At 34.0% G+C, this 22,645-nt stretch overlaps 2 protein-coding genes across 3 annotated transcripts in view; one reads left to right on the top strand and one right to left on the bottom strand.

Annotated features, from left to right (window-relative positions):
• Nucleotides 1-672, bottom strand: part of LOC118184426 (uncharacterized) — a 235,469-nt gene extending 234,797 nt beyond the window's left edge. The window contains exon 1 of the mRNA XM_085811864.1: nt 651-672. The gene's annotated coding sequence lies outside the window, so the exon portion shown is untranslated. The remainder of the gene's footprint in view (nt 1-650) is intronic.
• sicily (NADH dehydrogenase (ubiquinone) complex I, assembly factor 6 homolog sicily) overlaps nt 1-22,645 on the top strand; it is a 217,872-nt gene that overhangs the window by 122,718 nt on the left and 72,509 nt on the right. The gene's annotated exons all lie outside the window — the stretch shown is intronic.

Below are 22,645 nucleotides of genomic sequence, written 5' to 3' on the forward strand. Positions count from 1 at the left end.
GTTCTACAATAATAACGTGCATCAGATATGCAGCCCTAAATGTTAGATTTTGGTTATGATATAGCTGTCTTGAAGTTTCCAAAACTTTTTCGTATTCTTCGAACTTTATCTTACATGTACGTAGTAAGTTGGCGAAACGAATAAGTAAACATGCCATTTTTTCGAAAGCTCTATTAAAAGTAATTTCTAAGGAGAAATGGAACATTCCTACACGAAAAAATTAGTTTAATTCATGCTAAAGCGGATGAAAAGGATGATCAATAGTGTACGTCAAAGGAAAAAAAATTAATTTCGCTAAGCTTGAGTAACTGATATTTACAAATAAACAGAAGAGCACATATAATGTATAAGGTATTTCTCCCGCTTTCCTAGTGTGCTTCATGGTGTAGTGTTCTGCACGCTGGGCCGCTATTACAGAGGCCCGTGGTTCGATTCCCGGCAAAGGCGGTTGCTAATTTTTCATCTCTTCGGCCTCCGAAAAATACCTAATGTCTCTACAATGTGTCCTAAAATTAATGTGAGCCTCTGTATACAACGGGGCTTTCAAGCTGCATGTTATCACAAAATTTCATTATTATCATTAGATGTTTTACTTTTTAATTTAGGCGATAATGTATGAGAGAAAGATAGTTAGAAATTATAGAACTGACCTGTTAAATATACCTGTTTTTGTACAGCATTTACTGTATAAAACAACACTTGTTGCAAAATATTGTTAAAGAAGAGCAGCTAAAATGGTTTTCGACTGATTTATCTTCTGCATGGGGCAACGCAACTTTGATAACATTGAAGATAAATGCTATTGTGACGTACCTCACTTGACTGATAGTAAAATTAGAACAAGTCCAGGAATTTTATCGTGGCTTTGGACTGATATCAAAGCAATGTATTCATCTTGCAAAATGCCATAGAATCTTGAGACATGTCTTTGAGAAGTCTATAGTAATTTTATGGTATTCAGTTTGTTGATTGTTAAAATGAGCAGTAAGCTGTAATAAAGGTTTTTCTTTTACTAGCTTTTAGTCTGTGAATGTCTTCGGATATTCAGTATTACATCCTATGACCTTCTTCCCCCCACCCTCTTCGTCACTATAGAGACATCCAAGGATAGGTCTTGATCATTTCTAAAAGTCTGTTCAAGGCTAACCTATTTTTAGCCACTATCCTTAATTTTTAGCCCAAAGGGGCAAATTTTCCCAGAAGGGCTATTAATTTCGTTTTGGAATTTTGATTTGGTTACTATATAAACGGCGTTTCATTTTTTAAATTGTTGCCACCAAATATTAGAGCTTTGCATTATAAAATTAAATAACGAAGAATCTGCATGAATGTATGTGTTACTTGCATTGTGATAAAACAATGGTGCCTAGAGTCATCAAATTTTGAATTTAATAAAACGTTTCCACCCAAATAGGGCATCTGGAAGCCCAAATTTAAAATTTGGAATTTTTTTATTATCTATTTCATATTTTGTAAAACTTTAACGAACTCTTGATTAACAAACTCAACTATTTCAAAGTGAGCAATGGCAATACGGTACGGGTAAAAACAAAATCTCCAGCGCGCGATACTGTGTATCGGAAATTCTAAGATATGTTCATTTTAAAATTATTTTGAGATAGTGCTGTTGAAATGAATTATAGGGTTTAAGTGCGAAGATAATGATACTTAATAAATAAAGGTAACCCGCAACACGTCAAAAAATGCCTCTTTGGAGCCTCTTTAAAAATATATATATACACATAAATATGAATCGGAAAGCTTTCATATTTATGGGTATATATATTGTTGCGTGAGTACGGGTTCGTTATGAATTCAATGCACAAGTCCGATAAAAAAAAATGAACAAATTTATTATTATCACAACAAATAAAATAAAATGCTTAAATTTCCTCAGATAATCGTACAGAATTACAATATCTCGCGGTAATTATCTTTTAACTACTCAAACGTTCAACAGAACTTAATTCAAAACAGCTACAGAAAGCTAATCCGCGAATTCACTACAACCAGAGCAGTTTTCTAAACAAACTCTTAAAACAACAACTAACTAAATAATAACGAATTGAGAGGTTTTCATGCCGCTTATATAAGCTTTTTAAATGCGCGATAATTTTCTGGTATTTTCTTGAAATCAAAATGAGATATCTATTTATTAAATGTTAAATGCACGTGCTCTTGTATTTTTAATTTTTCGGCTTAGCTTTTAATGTATAAAACATATTATTTAATATTCGTCACGCGCTGCATTGCACGGGGAATAAAAAATCCGTAACAATATATTTAATACAGGCTGATATTGAAAGAATGAGAAATTCTAGTATTTTCTGTATCTGTTGGATTTGATCAGCTCTCAGTCAGCCAACTGCCCGCCAAACTACAGAATGGGAATATTTGCGTTGATAAAGACATTTCTTAATATATCTTAAAATAAATGTTACTTCCAAAATGCAGAACTGTTGAACCATCTAAGACAAATCAGTCACTTTTTTAGCTTGGATTTGAAATAGGTTTATTTACAGGATATTTTTGTGGACATTTTCGCAGAAGAGAGCATCAAATTTATTTAAATATACAATTAATCTAAAAAAAACTACAGGAAAAATACGAAAATACTAAATTTATTAAACATTTGGGAAAATCTGATATTCACCCAAACTTATTAGAAAATTTCCTAAAATTCGAGAAATTAATCGCGAGAATTCGGAATGGAAAAACTACTACGCACTTATAATACACATTCCGTAGTTTTTTTTAGAAGAGTAGATCATCTACTTCATCTCAACGCTTCTTGCAGACTTACGGAGACCATACATTAGTAGTTTTGAAAAGATTTTTAGTTTTTTAACACATCTTTTCTGAATTTCATTGATACAAATTCTTATTTTTTAGTTAAAAATAGAATAAATCCTGCAAATTGTTTTCAATTTTTGCAGGTGTTTTCTTTGAGAAAGGATTAAAACAAATTGCATCAAAATTTTGATATACAGTGGTGGCCAAAATTGCGGACACTTTTGGAAATTTTTATGTTTTTGAACTTTGTTTGCTTATAGAAAATGTTGCGTTTCGCAAAATGCAAACTTGTATATATCATTTTAAAGAGAATTTATTACTGAATTCAATACAAAACACAAAATTCAATTATTTACAATATAAAAAAGTTATATGTACTTTAATATAAATAAAAAACACAGTTATGAAGTGGTTTGTAATGTCTAGCTTTCCTGGCCAATCACTGTTCTTGTTCTGAGAACCAATCAAATGTTAGTAACTGCCAGTAGAAGCTGACATCATGTTTACACTTGAAACAATTCATTATTTTGCTTTGTTCTGTAGAAGGAGGACCTGTTTCTTATACACTGCAATTACAAGTAGGAATTTTTGTAAAAATTTTTAATACAATTGAACAATTCATTATTTTGCTTTGTTCTGTAGAAGGAGGACCTGTTTCTTATACACTGCAATTACAAGTAGGAATTTTTGTAAAAATTTTTAATACACTCATGTCCATAAATTAAGAATAATTCGGAGTCACGCGGAAATCGAACTCTAAAATAAATATATCACCTGTAAAATCACTACACACATCTTCAAGAATCATATGCAAATTTCAGGAGTTAACCAGATGACACCGATGGTACCTTACAATGACGACAGTGTAAGAGAGGGATATATAAGGAATACAGGCAAAGCAGTAAAATTGTTCGCAGGCGCTTTATACACATTTCAGTGCAATAACCGAATAGTTATGACACAAAGGACGCATTTGGATGATTTTTTACGTGGTTGAATTATCGGCCGTCTGGAATGTGGGCGTACTCAACTGGATGTATCTGACGAACTTGGAATTGCCCAGAGTGTCATCTCCAGGCTTTCGCAACGATTCCAAGGTGATGCTAATGTGAGTAGACGTTACAGCACAGGTCGCCCCAGAGTTACAACGCCGAATGAGGACAGGTATTTGGCAGTTACTGCCAAAAGAAACAGGCGGAGCACAGCCTCAGACCTGTCTCGTCAGCTCTCTTCAGCCACTGGTACGACAATTTCAAGGCAGACCGTGTACAGACGCTTAGGGCAGATGGGTCTATATGCTCGTAGACCTGTCAGATGCGTTCCACTTACTGCACATCACTGTCGCCTGTGGTTAGCCTGGAGTAGAGAGCATGCATTGTGGACACCGCAACAGTGGGCTTGTGTGATGTTTTCCGACGAGTCCAGGTTTAGCTTGCAGTCTGATTCTCGCCGGACTTTCATATGGAAAGCTCTAGGTACCCGTTACCACCAAGAAAATATCATTTAACGACACCGTTACGGTGGTGCAGGAATGCTCGTTTGGGGTGGAATTATTCTGGGTTCCAGAATTGACCTGCATGTTCATATTGGAACCATGACAAGCCAAATCTATCCGGACGTCATTCTGGAACAACATGTATATTTGTTTCGGGGCGCCATGGGCGTACAGTTTGTATTTATGGATGACAACGTCCGTCCTCATCGTGCAAACATCGTAAGCGAATGCCTTCAATCGGAGGATATCACCCGTATGGACTGGCCAGCATTCTCACCGGACTTGAATCCAGTAAAGCACGTGTGGGATAGGCTTGGCCGACGAGTTGCAGCCCGTCAACCTTCTCCTACATGTCTACCGGAACTTCGGAGAGCATTGCTTTTTGAGTAGTGTAATATCCCCCATGATCAGATCGATAATTTGATACTCAGCGTGCCTAGGCGTTGTACGGACTGTATTGCATCGTTTGGGAGACATACAATGTATTAACAATCATACCAACCATGTAATATTGGTTTTTTGTAAATAGATTTCTTTTGTAATTTGCTCCAGGGAGAAAAATCGCTAATTTGTTTAATAATATCAAACATAGCATCTTTTTTTGCTGTTTACCTTTTGTTTAATAAATAAGCTTTACAAATAAATCAAATTTGTTTTGCTTCTAACTCTTCCTTTGCCTGATTTTGCATTATCCTTAATTTATGGACATGAGTGTATTTAGTCAAGAAGCAATGACATCAAATAAAAGAGTAGATTGGACACCTAGAAAGAGATGTAATATTATTGAGTTACGAGAAAGTGGTCTTTCCTATGCTGAAATTGCAAGACAGGTGGGTGGTTCAGCGACTACATCTGGAGTCCAAAAGTTTTGTTTACGATATCAGGAGACAAATTCAATAAAAAACAAAGGAATAGGCCGGAAAAAGTGCACCACATCTATTGATGACAGAAGAATAAAAAGACTATGTCTCCAAAATAGAAAAATGTCATCAGCGGCCATCAGAAGTGATCTGAATGATGCTGGTGTTTCTGTCAGTTTAAGAAAAATCAGGAGAAGATTAACAGATGTTGGACTGAGAGGTAGAATTCCACGAAAAAAGCCTTATCATAATTTTCAGCAACGAAAAAAAGACTACAGTGGGTAAAGAAACACATTAATTGGACAGATGATCAGTGGTCACAAGTTATACGGAGTGATGAAACTAAGATATCATTATTCGGTACTGATGGGCGAAAATATGTAAGACGTAGAATAGGAGAAGAGCTACATCCTGACTGCATTCAGGCAACTGTGAAGAACCCAGTTAGTGTTATGATTTGGCCTTCATGTCATCGATTGGACACTGAATGCCACAAAATACATTGACACTATTCTAGTACCAAAACTTCTACCTTCCATCAGAGATATCTTTTCCAACAATGCTTCGTTTATTTTTCAGCAGGATTCTGCTCCTTGCCACACGGCCAAAATATCGAAAGAGTCGTTTCGTACAAAGAGCATTAAATTGTTGTCATGGCCAGGAAACAGTCCTGACCTCAATCCTATCGAAAATTTGTGGCACCGTTTGAAAACTCTTATCCTAATGAGGCGCCCATCAAATAAAAGGGAACTAATTGAGGCTATAATTGTTTTCTGGGATCATATAATAACGAACGAAGAGCTTAAAACTCTTGTCAGCTCGATGATGTCGATGTGAAGCTGTTATCAAAAATAAAGGGTACCCTACTAAGTACTGATAACTCACTGCAATTCATCACTATCTAATGTATATCGATAACTATTATCGTTTAACTTTTTTGTATTGCAAATAATTGAATTTTGTGTTTTGTATTGAATTCAGTAATAAATTCTCTTTAAAATGATATATACAAGTTTGCATTTTGTGAAAGGTAACGTTTTCTATAAGCAAACAAAGTTCAAAAACATAAAAGTTTCCAAAAGTGTCAACAATTTTGGCCACCACTGTATTTATAAATTACGTAATAAGAAAATTTTAAAATAATGCCACTGCCACTTTAATTCACAAGTTCGACAGTAGCCGAGCAGTAACAACGCTAAATATCTGTAGTTAAACCTGGGTTCATATCCTACCCCGCGGACTGGATGCGGAAGAATTTTTCGGTTTTATTCCATGTGTAACTAGAATGTGAGCCAGTTTCCTATAAATGACTCTCCACGAAATCATTTCTGTCGTTTGGTAAATAGTAACCCTTATATGTTTTGATATCATGTAAATAAACCACATCAGCTGAAAATATCTAGAATTCGGATTAGTAGAATTCGCTTTTAAATAAAAATTTAGCGAAGTAAATATTTTTATATATGAATTATTTACTCCTACTATAACCACAGAATGATAAAACTCAGCTCAATATTTCTTTGTTTCTAAAACGAATTACTACTTGAGCTAAAGAACATGGAATAACTATTAAAACCAGCTGCAATATTTCAAGTTGTAATAATTGAAGCGGAAAACTAATTTTAGCTAAAAACATTTTTAGCCTCTCAAGGGTATCTTCCTGATGTAGGCATTTACGGGAAAGTGCATTTCCCGTTTCACCTAGTTGAAGAATAATATATGTTGCCACTCCTAACTGATAAAAAATGGCATTAATCAAATTCAATAATAATCTGCTTCAAGCTATTTTTGCTTTGAAGTTCCTTTGACTGCCTTCATATTTTATTCCTTGTACGAAGTAATTTATTTCATACGAAGTCTATTCGCAGCTGAATATTTATTGGCGAAAATCCGGTACCACATAGTAGAGAAATCCTGCTTAGAAAACGTTGTCAAATTAAATTTTTATTTAATGTTTTTATTAACGCAGATTTTAACTAACTAGAAATTAGGCAAATAAATTTCTAGCTTGTTGTGCTAAATTTTATATTTGTGTTAAAAGTTTTAACGCTGCTTTTTCGAATTTATAAAGTAGAACATTTAAGCATGAGGCCAATTATGTTTTTAAATTTTCATTTTTTTCTCTTTTTAATTTAAATACGCCCGTAACTCAATTTTCCAATTTTTTGCTATCTTTAAGTTACTTTTCCCGAATATTTATTATGGGCCGAATTGAAAAATTGAAAATTTTCAAAAAAATTTCCATTCCATAGTCCATAATTTCTTCAATTTATTTTTTAAATTAATTCTGTATGTTGTTTTACTAACTCAATTTTTTAAATTAATTCTGTATGTTGTTTTACTAACTCAGCTATTTAAAAGCAATGCACATCCTTATTTAAATAATTTATATCTTTATTACAGTTTTTAATACTATGTTTAATTGGTGTAATTGATAACACAGCTTACTGATAAGATTTATCATATCCCTGGCTGCTAAAATTGATAACACAGCTTAGTGATAAGATTTATCATATCCCTGGCTGCTAAAATTGATAAATAATATTTGAAACGATTGTCGCAACTAACAAAAGATGTTATGTTCCTAATACTATATTCCATTCACCAATACAAAATCGTTTGGTTTTTCTCTATTCCCCAGCGGCAATTTGCCCAGAAGTCAAGTTGCCATTCATTTCGTTTTAGTATTTTGCGTTGGTTCACTATAAACGGCGAATCTTTTTTCAAATTATTGCCACCAAATGTTAGAGCTCAGCATTATATTTAAAGAAATTAAATAATGAAGAATTTGCATGAATCTATGTATGTTTCTCGTACTGTGAAGAAACAATGGTACCTAGAGACATCATTTTTTGAATAACGTAATCCTCCACTCGAATATGAGCATCTGGAAGCCCGAATTTGGAATTTGGAATTCGTTTCACTCTGTATTTCATATTTTGTAAAACTTTAAAGAGTTTTTGATTACCAAACTCAACGATTTCAAAACGAGCAATGGAAACACTGTACGAAAAAAAAAATCATTTCCAGTGCGCGAGAATATGTATCGAAAATTCTAAATATATGCTGTTTTTAAATTACTTTGTGATATTGCTGTTGAATTTAATTTTATGATTTAAGTGTGAAGAACATGATATTTCATAAATAAATTTAACACACAAAACGTATAAAATCTGAAAGCTTTCAGATTTTTTTTTGTTTTGAAAAAATAATTTATTTTCATAAGATTGGTGCTGAATTTGTGTTCAAGGAGATATCTTTAATAACTAGAAGACTGAGAAGAAGCGGATATTATTTTAATAAAACTCATTCACAGTAAACAGCTACAACTGACTCGATGCAATACATAGATAAGAAAAACTCATCTTAACAAGCAAGAAATTTTACAGAGTATTGGTAATGTTTGCAAAGTAAACTCCAAAACAGTAATCACTGACGTCATTGCACAGTTGTATCTCTCAGCTTAACTCTTTGAGCTTGACTGACTCCTATGGCTCAAGGACAAATATGTACCTGTCCAGTTTCCTGTAAACTTCAGAAAAAATCTCTCCTAAAGTTTCGAAATGGCGTTTTCCGAAAATTTCCAGAAAGTCGCCAAATTGGCGAGAAATCGAAGAATGTTTCCATTTTAATGATAAAAATTGTCACCAAGGCCCATCAGGAGAACTTCTGTCTATGATTCTGTTTCTAATTGAATTTTCTCAATTTAGGAGTTGATTAATTCAGAATTATAAACTTTTCAATATTATACCCGAAATGAACACATACAAACACAACATAAGATCATCAACGTGAATGAACAAAAATACACTTTAAAAGTACTGTATAAAATGCACCACATAAGTAAATAAATAAATGAATAGTACTAGGAAAAATACACAAAAAGTATTAAATAAGAACAAACATTTACAAAGATATTATTTTATGATAAAAACAAATGACACATGATGATAAATAAAAGAGTTCCAGAACAGCCACTGAATTGATAGGCCACTAAGAAACTAAATAAGCAAGTGTCTTGTATTTATCGATGCTATTATGAACGGTTATAAGTCTAAGGAAAGTAAATTAAAAATGTATTACTTGTGGCAAGTAATAAAACTTAGATTCAATTTGCGTAACAAAGGAAGTTTTAACAAAGTAGAAGACTACGGTGTAAAGAGGTTCATCACGAAATTAAATTATTCATAAAATTTTTAATCACGAAACTAATTAAACTTTATTTGCCGCGACACGAAACTTGCGCAGTTCTAACCATTTACTCACGCTACTGGCATAATTTCTACTTTCAGAAGCACAAGATACCCCAGTTTAGTCACGCAGGCAAGGTATTTTCTTTGCAAGGTTGTCAGCTAACTGTCATATTCTTATGCGTGCCGCATCTTAAAGGGCTACCCAATAATAACCAGAATTTAGTTTTAAGTAATTATAATAAACTTATGTATTTTAGCCTCCTGCAAGTATTCACTGCTAGCATTGATATGTTTGTCTTAAAAGTTTTGCGCTTTATTAGAAAGTTTTGAAACCCAGCTTAAGATTTGCTCAAAGTACGCAGCACATTTTCTTGGGCTTTATCCACTTCACTGCATTGCCTCTGTTTAAGAACTTATCCTCGGTAGTAAAAAAGAAACATACAGAGTAAAATCAGGTATAAACATCACATCAAATGAGTTATAAACATCACATCGTTCTTCTCTAAGGAATATCTGATATGCATGTGATATGCAAAGCTATATAGACATGATATATTGTCATGATGGAGGAAATAATCGCCACTTCTCTTCTGGCATTTTCGGTAACAGATTCTCACATAATCTTTGCATGACATCTCCATATAAATATAGGTTCTCTGTTTTTCCTGGAGGATAAAATTCTTCGTGCACAATTCCATTGATATTAAAGAAATACCATCAACATTACTTTTTTGTTTTCTGATCGATTTCGATTTGCTTTCTTGGGTAACAGATTCTCACATAATCTTTGCATGACATCTCCATATAAATATAGGTCCTCTGTTTTTCCTGGAGGATAAAATTCTTCGTGCACAATTCCATTGATATTAAAGAAATACCATCAACATTACTTTTTTGTTTTCTGATCGATTTCGATTTGCTTTCTTGGGTTTTGGTGGATTTGAATGTTTCTAGTGATTTGATGCTTTTCTTGTTTTCAGATCGTACTTACAGCATCAATATTTATTCCCAGTCACGATCTTTATAAAGAGGTTTTTATTATTAAAAAAACTTACTTCAAGTCATCGCAAACATTTGCGAATTTTTTTTTCTGCTCTTGAGTCCGTGAGTGAGATACAAATTAACCCCCACAACCATGTCATTCTTAAATTTACAGATAAACGTTTCTGGTAGGTACAAATTTATTTATTCAAAACTTTGGCGAATAGTATTTCGATGGTCTTCATCAACATCTTATTTATTTATCATCTGCTGCAATTTTAAATATCTTTCTCGTATGTGTTCATCGATTAACGGTCAGGTCACAGCAGATCTTCGGTTGATATGCCGTCGTTTCTGAACGGAAAAACCATTCGGTCACTTATGATTTACTCAAAGCATCATCTTTAAAAAATTGGTGAAGTATAAAAAAATATCTTAAATGCAGTTTTCCTCAACGAAAATAAAATTACAGGCATATTTTTTTTTTATTATTATTTTGGGATCACATATCACAAAATCCTCAGTACGCTGAGAATAGGAACGCAAGCAAATCAGCAATAAGAATGAAACCACTTTACCAGGCTTGCAGAAAAATGCTGCAAGACAGACTGATACATCCCAAACTAACATCGACTGGAAACGTGATTCGTATTTGCAAAACGCCCACGTGTACCACCACCCTTATTTATGAGTACCCTTATATACTGACGTGAAAAGAGAGACGAAAAGATAGCATAAAATATAGATCGTATTTCTCACATTGGAAAAGTCTTTACCAAGTTAAAAAATTTTATCCAAATCTTTCAAAAGTTTTTGGAACATGCGGGACGATTACGTTACGTCACACTTTCAAGCATTTATTATCCACCCTCCTTCGTGAGCATTATCTCTATAGGAAGCATTGCATTGCTGCAAATTGGTGACTGTCAGATTGTAAGACAATACTGACCAATCCCCTTGCTTGCACCGCTGTCTTTATTTTAATACATATTTAAATTTATTGTAATACTCTTAACTGGTGATTTGTGGGACTCGATTACCTGTGATTCTGAACCCTCAGTTCATCGGTGACCTACAACTTGAGCGCCTTTCATTGTTAACCTAAAAGTTATCAGTTACTTGTGGAGAAGTGGTGACTTTTAAAGTGATCCCTTTGATGTATATTTATTTTAATAATCTGTTTGAATTTACTGTATCCTAACACTGGTGACCAACAATTAGTAGATTATAGGCGACCATATTCTTCCCGATCAGATTAAGGTAAATTTATTTTATTAATCTGCATAATTTAAAATATGTGCAATCAGTAGTTAATTTTTTATTAACATTTTGCTGCATTAATTACAATGTAAGTAAAATATTAACAAAAGTAAAATAGTTCAAACCTCATATATTAAGTATCTGATGCAGAATTGATTCAATGTTTTTAAATAAGTAAATGAAAGTTATTTCCTCATTGATTTGGACATAAAATATACTTTGTGTATGTTTCTTCCTTATTATTATGACCTCTGTTATATCTCAGCCATTTTCGCATATGTGAATGTTGAAGTAAAATACCTTTGCGTTGGAAGAACAACATAGCGTCATCCTGACTTTTTTGGTAAGTCAAAAGCATGAATTTATTTAGGGAAAAAGATAAAAAATTACAATAGAAAAACAACGATTACATCTGTCCTTCTCAGAGCTGTTCATGTAACGAACAGTGAATGTGATTTGGATCGCTGGCCATTAGCGATTTTTCGATTAACTTGGCGCCGTTTGAATAATGGGGCTCGTATTAATAAGGAAGTGTCCAAATAATGAGTCCGAATTCTTTTGGTTTCTTTTGGTGAGAAGGAAGAAAACACAAAAGGACAAATGTTAACTGCAACGTTTTTTATAGAGAAGATAGAAGATGTCTAAGTAACAGTCGAGGCAACAGTAGATGACAGTACATGAGAAGAACACAGTGGCCGATCTGGTCAGTAACAGTGCATTACGCTACTTCAGGATCATACTGAAAGAGTGGTGGAAGCAAATCACTTTAAACATCCTCTTAAGATCGAGAACTCCCACAAATCAAAATAACTGCGTAAGAAGATGAAGACTAACTCAATCTTCCGCCTTGAATAGAAGACTGGAAGGATTCAGATTAAACCGAACTCAAAAACTATATACTCCCAAATACTTTTATAACTAGTAAAATTCCTAGAGATTCCTTTCCACTATTGGAGATGCTTGAAATATTCTCTGATATTTTGTGTGATGCTTTGTGATTTTGCGTAGACCTGGGAACGGATTAAAATTATCCTCTTAGTAAAACTCTGGGAAGCAGTGTCCTGCCTAATAAAAAATTCGCATTACGAAAGTCATGCTGTAACGAATTACGTTCATTATGCGAAGCGCCACTGACTTTCACAGGGAATGGGAAGGGGGTCTTTCCAAAAATTTAGTTAATTAAGATTGTTAAGATAAGCATAGTTTAAAAAAAATAATGTGAAAGTAAAACACGAAATTTTTTACAAAGATTAGTAAACGGTTTCGGATGTGTAACACTTTATCAGTATTTTAGACACTTTTTAACTTTCTTCTTAAAAAGTCCGTTTATCAGTCCCATTGCACAAGATACATGATAATTTTATGATAACATTACTGTTTTCATTAAAGTTTTCTCTCTATCGAAACATTTACGAGTGGCAGTCCGATAACACTACTTATAGGTATAAATTCGAAAGTGAAAATAATGTCTGTTATTCACCAAAACTTGCCATTTCTACAGTTACGCAAACGATAAATAAAAAGCTTCATATTATATGCTGCTAAAAATTAGCAGTAGTTGATATGAAAACGATTTAACTTACAAAATGTAGCAATTTCTTTACTTGGGCATGCAGAAAATGCTGTTCTTCAAGCAATTTGCAAAATGTACAAGCAAGAAATGAAGTTTAACCACGGATAATGGGACCATAGTCACAAACACTCTGCAGTATTATTCGAACTCATTTATTTTCGAAGTAGGTTGAAGAGCTGTAATCCGTGTGAGGAAACTTTATAAATATTTTTGCTAATTTTTAATTCAGTATGCGAAAGCTACCATGGCGTAAGTATTGTAGAGTCATTAGGTTTACTTCAAAACAGGAACTGTGAAAAATATGCTATGCCCTCGCCGGTATTCGAACTCCGAATCTTCGGATTGCTAGCCGGACATGTTTTCCAATTACTCGGCGAAAGCGAGCGGCAAAGAGGGAGAAAATATTTTACAGACTTTAAGAACAGATGTGAACGAGGCGAAATCCGAATATTTTTGCTAATATGTATCACTTAATAAAAAAGGACATAGTCTTAAGGCCTACCATAATATATTCATTGTTTAACATGGAACCATGGATGTATGACCAACCATTCAAGAGATATTCAGTCGCACAATCTTTTGAAACACCCTATTATCGCGCGTTATTTACATAGTTTACAGACTGAAACATACGCATGGGAAAAAAAAAAAGGATGGTTTCTTATTTTTACGATTCATTTGCGGCGATATGTCGAATAAGCGAGAGATGCTGAGAGGCACGTGCGTTTCCATCTTAAACTGATACTTAAATGTAAGGATATCCGCTATGCTTATGTGCGTGCTCATCACAGTTTCTATGAAAATGAAAGAGCTGATTTCTTATCTAAAGATGCCTTAAATTTACCTGTTGATATCAATATTAACATTCCAAATATAGTCCTTTCATTATAAGAAGCTTTTAACTAAGTGGAATGAGGAATATATTTCATCTTGTAATTGCTGAGGTCACAAGTTTCTCAGTTTTTATCTGGTCACGGTAAATTTGCAAGTTACCTATTTCGTTTCAATCTAAGATCAAACAATTTATGTTAGTGTACAAAAACAGTACTTCAAGATGTGGAACATTTGATTTTCTTTTGCCCTTCATTTGATGGCCCTAGATTATGCTTGCAGAACGATCTGAAAATATTCGGAGTGACTTGGCCAGATAACTTAATCTGTTTTCGTGAAGTCCAGACTGCTGTTCTCTGGTCTTCTGTAAGCCCCATGTTGTATATCTGTGGTGCACGAGGAGATTATATGTTTTCAAATAATAAAAAAAGTTAGGCTAGAACTTTTAATGCACATTTAAATTTTGTTCAATTATAGTAGTAAATAATATTGTTGCGAATTTTGTTCAATTATAGTAGTAAATAATATTGTTGCGAATTTTGTATATAGATAGAGGATTTTATAGCAGTTATATGTGAAATTGTTGTGTTTTTCTGTGTAATCTAAAGCGAAACAAATTTTCAGGGGTAAGTGCATTTAACATTGAGTCTCTCTATAACATGGAAAAAATTAAACTGATATGGCTTAGACTATTTGTGTTGCTCATTTTTAAAATAATATAGTTTCCCTGCCACACCGTGTAATAGTTAAGTTTAATTAAAATTAAGACACAACTTCTCTTATTAGGGGTACATGAACAATAATGTTTAGTTAAAAGCAGAAATTTCAGAAACTGAAATTTTATGATTCACAACGTTAACTTAATTTTTAACAACTTTTATAATTTCAATTATTTTGTGTTTTTACAAGATTTAATTTGTGTGTTATATAAGCAATACCGTGCAAAAAAAAAAATATTACATAAACGTAGTAGATAAAAAACAGCAACATAGAGAGAAATGGATAAAAATTTCCTTAGAAGGTATTTATTTTTGCTTTTCTATATCCCATATAAGTGCATCATAAACTAAAAATTTCCTTTAATTGCATTTTGAAAACTTCATAGATTTTTGTATATTACCATTATATAAACGCTTTATAAATTTCTATGTGAATTTGCAAACCAATATTTCTATAGAATTGTGTTCTGTGAAAACTTTTTAAAATTTCTTTAGAAATTTTACAGAGAAGCATTTTTGTGCAAGATTACCTAGACAGTTCTATAGGAATTCTTATAATGCTCTATCAACCTCTCTATGAATTTTTCGTAAGGGATAACTCGATGACAATGCAGAAGTAAATCTGCCAGAAGCACCATTAGGTAGGTATACTTAAAGAGTAGTTTAAATAGCAGGATTATAAGGTGCATCAACGTCGTAGTTTACCCTTGACCTGTGGATTAATAGTGACTGATGTGAACGCGATGAATAGTAAATTTAAATAGCTTCTAAAAAAAAAAACTCATAGGAAGTCATCGGTGCCCTCAAGGCAGTTGGTCACCGATGACCTACTAACTGACAGTCACTGAAGTTCAGCCAGTAAGTCACCGGTGTAGGGCAGAGCAGTAAATTTTGGTACATTTATTAAAATAGAGTTAAATAAAGGCCACTGGGGGATCGCCGCGGCCATTAGCCCCCAGTGACTTATGGTCGGTGTCATTAAGGCTGTTGATTGTCAGTGACTTATCGATTCACAGTCGCCAGATTTCATCCAATAAGTCACCGGTGTAAGGCACAGCAGTAAATGTTGGTGGATTATTGAAATAAAGTTAACAAAAGTCACAACCATTGACCGCAGTGAATTATGGTTTGGCAATTGCCGATAAGGACCAGTGCAGTGTTTCGCGAAATGACAATAATTGCGAAACGCGTAAATATTAAATGCCTATTAGCTGATATAACTCAACGCTCCCAAAAATTTCGGAAGATTTTGCCAAGTACATTATTAACGCTTTTTTGTTATACAACTTTATAAAATTTGCTGTTACGACAAAAAAGAAAGTTTCAATGACCATAAAACAAACTCGAAATGAAATAAAAGCCCCTCTCGATCTTAAATAATGTAGCTTATTGGATTACGAGTGCTGACGGTAGAATCTAAATATAGCTTTAATGCAATTAGCATTTAAACAACTTATCCGTCATGACATGAAGAACAGGAATTGTTATGTTTTTCTTTGCCCGAGCTTGCCATTCCAGATAGGGAACTAACTAAACTAATAGTACGCTTTTGTAGGTCAAAACAATGAGCTGATTAAGATTCATTTTATTGCTTCTGTTTAACTGCTTTTCTGAAGGTAGTAGGAAAGGGTACTCACTTTGGAGATATATTACTGGGGCCGGTGTTATGCATCTTTATTGAATTAATTTTCCATTCATCATAAACAGGACTAATATACGAAGTAAACAGAATTGTTTTGCTGAAAGATGTTCCAGTTCATAATGCGTAGAATTTATCTTTTATTTTATTTTATTTATTTATTTCTGAGAGATTTAGATTTTTGTAGGGATTTTTAAAATACATTATACCCCAGAATCAGAGAAGTTTCAAAATTATGCAGCATTCTAAAACTGAGCTTCATACTAAATTAAAAATCTAAATGAAGCCAATAGAAAATCGCGATAAATTCTTGGAACAGTTCACAAGAGTTTCACATAAAACATTACAACATATTTATTAAATTATGAATTTTGTTTAAACGTTTCTTTCTGGAATATTATCCCAATTGAATAGTTTTACCTTCCAGCACCAGACGAGACAATAAGTCACGCTCATACATAAAAAATGCGCTTAACTGGATCACATTGCCCTAAAGATGTACAGGGTCTATGATGGCTTTAATGAGTGGTACTATAACTAAGCAGCTAAGCTGTAATTCACTTTTTGCCTTTAATCGCATCGTTTTTGACCGAGGAACAAGAAAATGTGGCTTATTAAATTTGAGAAATTTTGACTTGTTTTTTAACAGTTTCTTTCTTCAGAAACATTCTTTTCGAAAGATTAAATTCGGAATAAATTCAATATGGAACGTAGAAAATATTTTTGACTGAACGAAAGTTTTACAAGCTGTCACTGTTAAACTGTCAGTTAGTTCATCAGTCTTTTCCATTACACCAAGGTTTCTGAAATTATAGTACACTTACAACTAACGGTATATCACATTATTTTAGTAGCACAGTTTTACACAAAAGACTTTAAATGACCATATAAAGTGGCACCACTTTGAGTATATACATATGTAAGGCATTTTCTCCTTCCTTTTACTGCGTGCCTTAGTGGTGTAATTAATTGGCCTCGGTAGCAGTCCAAAGATCTGGATTTCGAATCTTGGCGAGCATTTTGCTGTTATGACTTTACGTGATAATGAGCACATTATGGCACATATTTTTTATTCTTATTTATGTGGAACAAAATTTATAAAGTCTATGAATAACTGCATTATGCTGTTTTTTATTTCATTTTAAATTAAATATATCATATGTACGGCCGCTCCAACGTAAGTGATGACCAATGGCACTGGTCATTATTTACTAGTGACTTTACTTCATATTATCACTTCGTCCAGAAAAAAAAAATGATATCCATTAGGTACTAAAAATGAACGGAAAACAGTTAATCAAACGAAACCTTTTAATTTGAAGCACCTTGAGCAATTGTTTCATTTAAACTCTCGTAGCACGTAGTTAATAAAATATTATCGCATTAAGACAAAATTTTTGAATACCACTTTCCTATTAAAGATAATCCATTGGTCAATTTTACCAGTTTTTACTTCTTTGTGCCAAATAAAGGAAGTACTGTAATCGCGAAAAATGTCGGGTATCATATTTCCACGAAAAATCCATTTGCAATTTAACGATGTTTTTGTGTGACATCTGTACTTAAGGACAAAATAAAGGACTCTTTCTTCCAAAAAGCATTATAAAATGAATTTAAAATTGATTCAAACAGATTTTTTTAGTGATGGTGGTATGCACTTACGTGTACGTACGTATGTATTTTTAAATATTTTTATCCCAAAGGTAAACTAGCCCAAAAGCTCTCGAAACATGTATGTGTCTGTAATGAAAAAAGATAAAAAAGCGCCTTCGGTAATATAAAAGCTGAAAGCTTTTAGATTTTTATTATCTATTTTTTGCTTCCTTGTACGAAGTAAAGGAAGTATTGTAATCACGAAAAATTCCGGGTACCCCATTTCAAATAAAATATCCATTTTGACCGCTGTCGAATGCAACTGAATTACGTTTTCAGTGGCATCTGTACGTAAGGATAGAATAAAGCACTCTTTTTCCCCAAACGAATTATAAAACTGATATAAAATGGATTCAGAAGAGATTTTTTTTTCGTGTCGTACGTACGTATTCTCAAAAACGAACAGCCTCATAACGTTGAAATTTTGTATATAGGACTTCTATAACGTGTAGTTGTGCACCCCCCTTTTTGGTTGCAATCGGCCGCACGAAAAGTATATAAATATACATACTATATACCTGCTCTCTTACTCCGCTCGGTGAGCTCAGTTTCTTTATTCTTATATGCTCGTAAATTGCACATTTTTTGCTTTGCAAGGGACTGAATTATGTTTTTCTTATGTTACGGTTCCTTTAGTTAATCTGAATGCAATCAGTGGCGTAGCTAGGGTGGGGCAAGGGGGTAATCTGTCCCCGGGCGCAGCATCAATGGGGCGCCAAAATTGATGCTACGAAATTTTTTAATGAAATGTTTTCCATTCTTGGCACACAGAAAGGGACGCAAATTCTTCAGTTGTCCCCGGGCTCTGGAAACTCTAGCTACGCCCCTGCATGCAATAGTTGTAGAATTATCAACAATTTAAAAGTTGTTTGAGTGGTACTAACCTTAACGAAGCCGCCATTTGTTTAGATTTGAAACTGTGAGTAGAATAGTGAATTAAGTCAGTTTCTGCACCAACTTCAGCGTCTGTTCGCCAAGTGAGACCAAAAATAAATTTTCAGTGTTCTGCACCGAAAGATCTACCTTCTTGCCCGCTGGCCGGATTCCTTGTTTTTGCTTAGGAACTGTAATTTTAATTGTAATTTTTTTTTAACTGCTTTAACTGTATTTAGTGTTTTATATTTTTCTGTATTCTTCAATTTTTAATGAAGATATTTTGAGTTTTTATGTATTTTTGCCTTGCCGCGAAACGATTACTGAATTGATTGAATAAGAAATATATCCCTAATGAAATTCGAGGAAATAAGTTTAAATAACATGCAGGAAAAAATTGTCTATAATTTAATAGGCGTACAAGGAAGTCACATGGTGTTCGCTTCAGATTTTTTATTGTCAGTAAAGTGCTTTTGACCATAAGCTTCATTAATTTTGTGAAACGCTGATAAGCCTTGGGGATGAGGTGATATTCTTTCAAACCCTATTGCAGCAGTTATTGTATTTTTGCAGCAGATTCGGGCCTAATATTGTTATGGGAGATGATCAGCATTTTGGTGGAAAGCTTTTGCTTCTCCTGCAAAGGGTAATAGTATATGACGAGAGATACAAACGAAGTATATGACGAGAATTGTAAGAACTTGTCTTCCGGTATAAAAAACGTCATATCATGAGTATCTATGTGGCATAAATGGAGATATATACTTTCAAATAAATATAGTTTTGTAACTTCTTTAACTCCTTTATTATTACCAAGTGAGCTCTGCGGCCCACCATCGATCGAACGATAAAATCACTAAACGCTCTTAGATTAATTCGGCTTTAGATACCGGCGAATGGTCTGGCTGCATGGGTGTTTTCTTGATTTGCTTCATCTGTAATGAAGATAAAAGCCAGTTTTCTTCAAAAAGTTCTTTGCGATGGCATTCTTTCTCTCGGAGTATACCCATATGTTCGTCCCCATCATCATAATAATAATAAAGATTGCTACTCTTTTGGAACATGTTCATTAGAATAATGGTTCACCGTATGAACAACTAACTTCAAATATCATGCAAGCTTAAAGGTTACCAGAAGTATCCACTGAATTTTCAAAGACTTTAAAGTACTTCATCCAAAATACCCCAACACCACCAGGGACCGAGTGGTTAAGACTGCAGACTAATAGCTCTATCCGGGGACGGATTCGCTGCATGGTTGGTTTTCCACAAGTCACTTTCCTTAGAAAGTCCTTCGCGAAGGCATTCCTTCCCTTAGGCTTGTCATGTGTTTTGTTATATTCGTAGAGAGAACTTTGTCTCATGTGTTTTGTTATATTGTTCATTAGAATATTTCGATGTCACGAAAATGAAGAAATTCGCAATGCCCTTGGGGTAATTCGAACTCCGGACTTTCCAAATACGCATTGTGCTTGTGTAAAGGAGGAATAAAATACCTTATATATTCAAATACCTTATATACTCAATATACCTTATATACCTTATATATTCAAATAACTGTCATAAAACGGATTGTCGCAGCTTGGTAACCAAAAATAATAATGAAATCTTCTTTTCTAAATTTGTGCTAAATAGTTTCGTTCTTCAAATACATCTAAATTCGATTTCTTTACGTCATTACAAACTGCTTTATCATTTCGAGTCTATGTTTTACTGGCAGCCATATGCTCGGATTCAGATTCCAGAGAAAGCTTGGTTATTTGCAAGTGCATAGTGTCTGCCCGGTATGAAGGCGTTAAAAGTACTGTCGACCCGAAAAGTCTCTCAGTTTGGTGATATGGGAAGAGGGATGGGAGACTCTCGGATTGGTTCACCATGGTATTCTCCATCAAAAGTGAGGCGGAACTGTTCTGTTTGTGCTGTACAAGTATACCTGTAAAACTAACGATGAAGTTCTTGTGGTGTTCCGGCCACGTTTTCCTCTCTTCTGCTGTTTAGTCAAATCAAGACTTTTTAGCAAGGGCATTTGGCGTTGATTCACTATATTCATGTTTTAAGTGCAAAGAACATGATATTTAATAAATAAAGGTAACTCACAAAACGTTAGAAAAATTCCCTTTGCACATAATATAAAACCTGAAAACTTTCAGATTTTTTTTGGGGGGAAGGGAGTCTTCAGGGAGTGGAGAAAGATGTCTGTCGGCTGAGCAGCGTGAGTCAACGGCGTGCTTGGGATTACCAGAAAGCGGCTGGAAAAGCCAGATATATACTTTCAGATTGTACAGATTTAGCGCGAAGTTGCTAGGTTCGGCGCAGAATCGCCCGTTTGGCCTATAATTGGCGACGAATTGGGCGATATATTATAGACGGAAGCAAGAACATTCTAGAGCACATTTTTAGCGGTTTTCTCGGGAATATTCTCGAAAGTAGATTAAAGCTATATATACTCTGCCTGTACGGAGAGAAAGTAGTGTCTTGACTTCAGAGATTAGCTTGAGAACGATCGACCGAATCGGGAGCTGTACTTTAATGTTTTGCACCGTGAAGCTGTCTTCATCGTTAGAGCCTGGACGCTGTGTTTCTGTTTGTTTCATTGTATTTGTCGGAGTTTTTAGACAAATATAAACATGTCTTTAGAACTGCCCTGTGTAATACTGCTTACTGGCTAATTAATTGTGTTTTGATTCTTCATCAGGTGTTATTACCAATTACTCCAAATTCACGAACCCGTAGAACGCAACAATATTGTGAACCCTTGATGAAACATGGATTTGTCTAAATGATCGTAACCAAAAAAATGTCTATTTATTATAGAAAACAAAGGGAAAAAAATATACAAACCTAGTTCCATCAGAGGCAAAGAAAGTTTAGGTAAGGGGTTTATAATTGTCACAGGAATCTCTTACAATGGGAAATTAAGAACAAGAAGAGAGTATAAAAGTGTTAAAATCAACTCAACGTACCATCAACAGAAAATTTTACGTCTGATATTTACAGAAGAAATTTTTTTCCTTTATCCCAATAATTTTCAAAAGAGTAAAACTTCATCAAGACAAAGCAACAAGTCAAACTTTAAAAAATGCTGTTGCATTCTTGAAAAAAGAAGATTGATATAAGTATTGTATATACACGCTTTCAACGTATTCCTGTGAAATCATCTGATTTTTCATCTGTGGTCTATTACACCTTTAATCTCTTGAAAAGGGCTCCTTCTCAGAGTCGTAGCTAGAGTTTTCAGCGCCCAGGGACAACTGAAGTTTTCACGCCCCCTACTGCTTGCCAAGGATGGAAAACATTTAATTCTAAAATGTCATAACATCAGTTTGGCGCTCCTTGGATTCTGCGCCCGGGGACAGGTGCCCCCCTTGCCCCCCTCTAGCTACGCCCCTGCTCCTTCTAAGCGCTAATCCATCACGATTGATGAACTCGAACTCTGGAAAAGAGAGCAAGAAGAATGAAATCAATATCCCTCGATATTTTAAGAAAAGCCTTTCTGTCTTCGAAATTGATCAGAAAACATCAAGACAGCATTGATGTTTTTTAATTTCATATCAATGGGATTCTGCATGAAAAAAAATTATTTCTTCAGGACAAATAGTGAACTGATGTTTTTATGGAGATGTTTTGCACACTAGAGATCTTATAATTTTGGTATAAAATTTCATTCAGAAAATTAAATAATAACAATAATTAGAATTTATGTATGGTACAGAATTTCGTTGAGGATTTCATGGAATATATTGTGAAACTCTTCGAGAATTTATTTTTATTTCACT

The sequence above is a fragment of the Stegodyphus dumicola genome, chromosome 2 (genome assembly GCF_044657685.1).
Source record: "Stegodyphus dumicola isolate Sdum_Otavi_A_Nest chromosome 2, ASM4465768v1".
NCBI lineage: Eukaryota > Metazoa > Arthropoda > Arachnida > Araneae > Eresidae > Stegodyphus > Stegodyphus dumicola.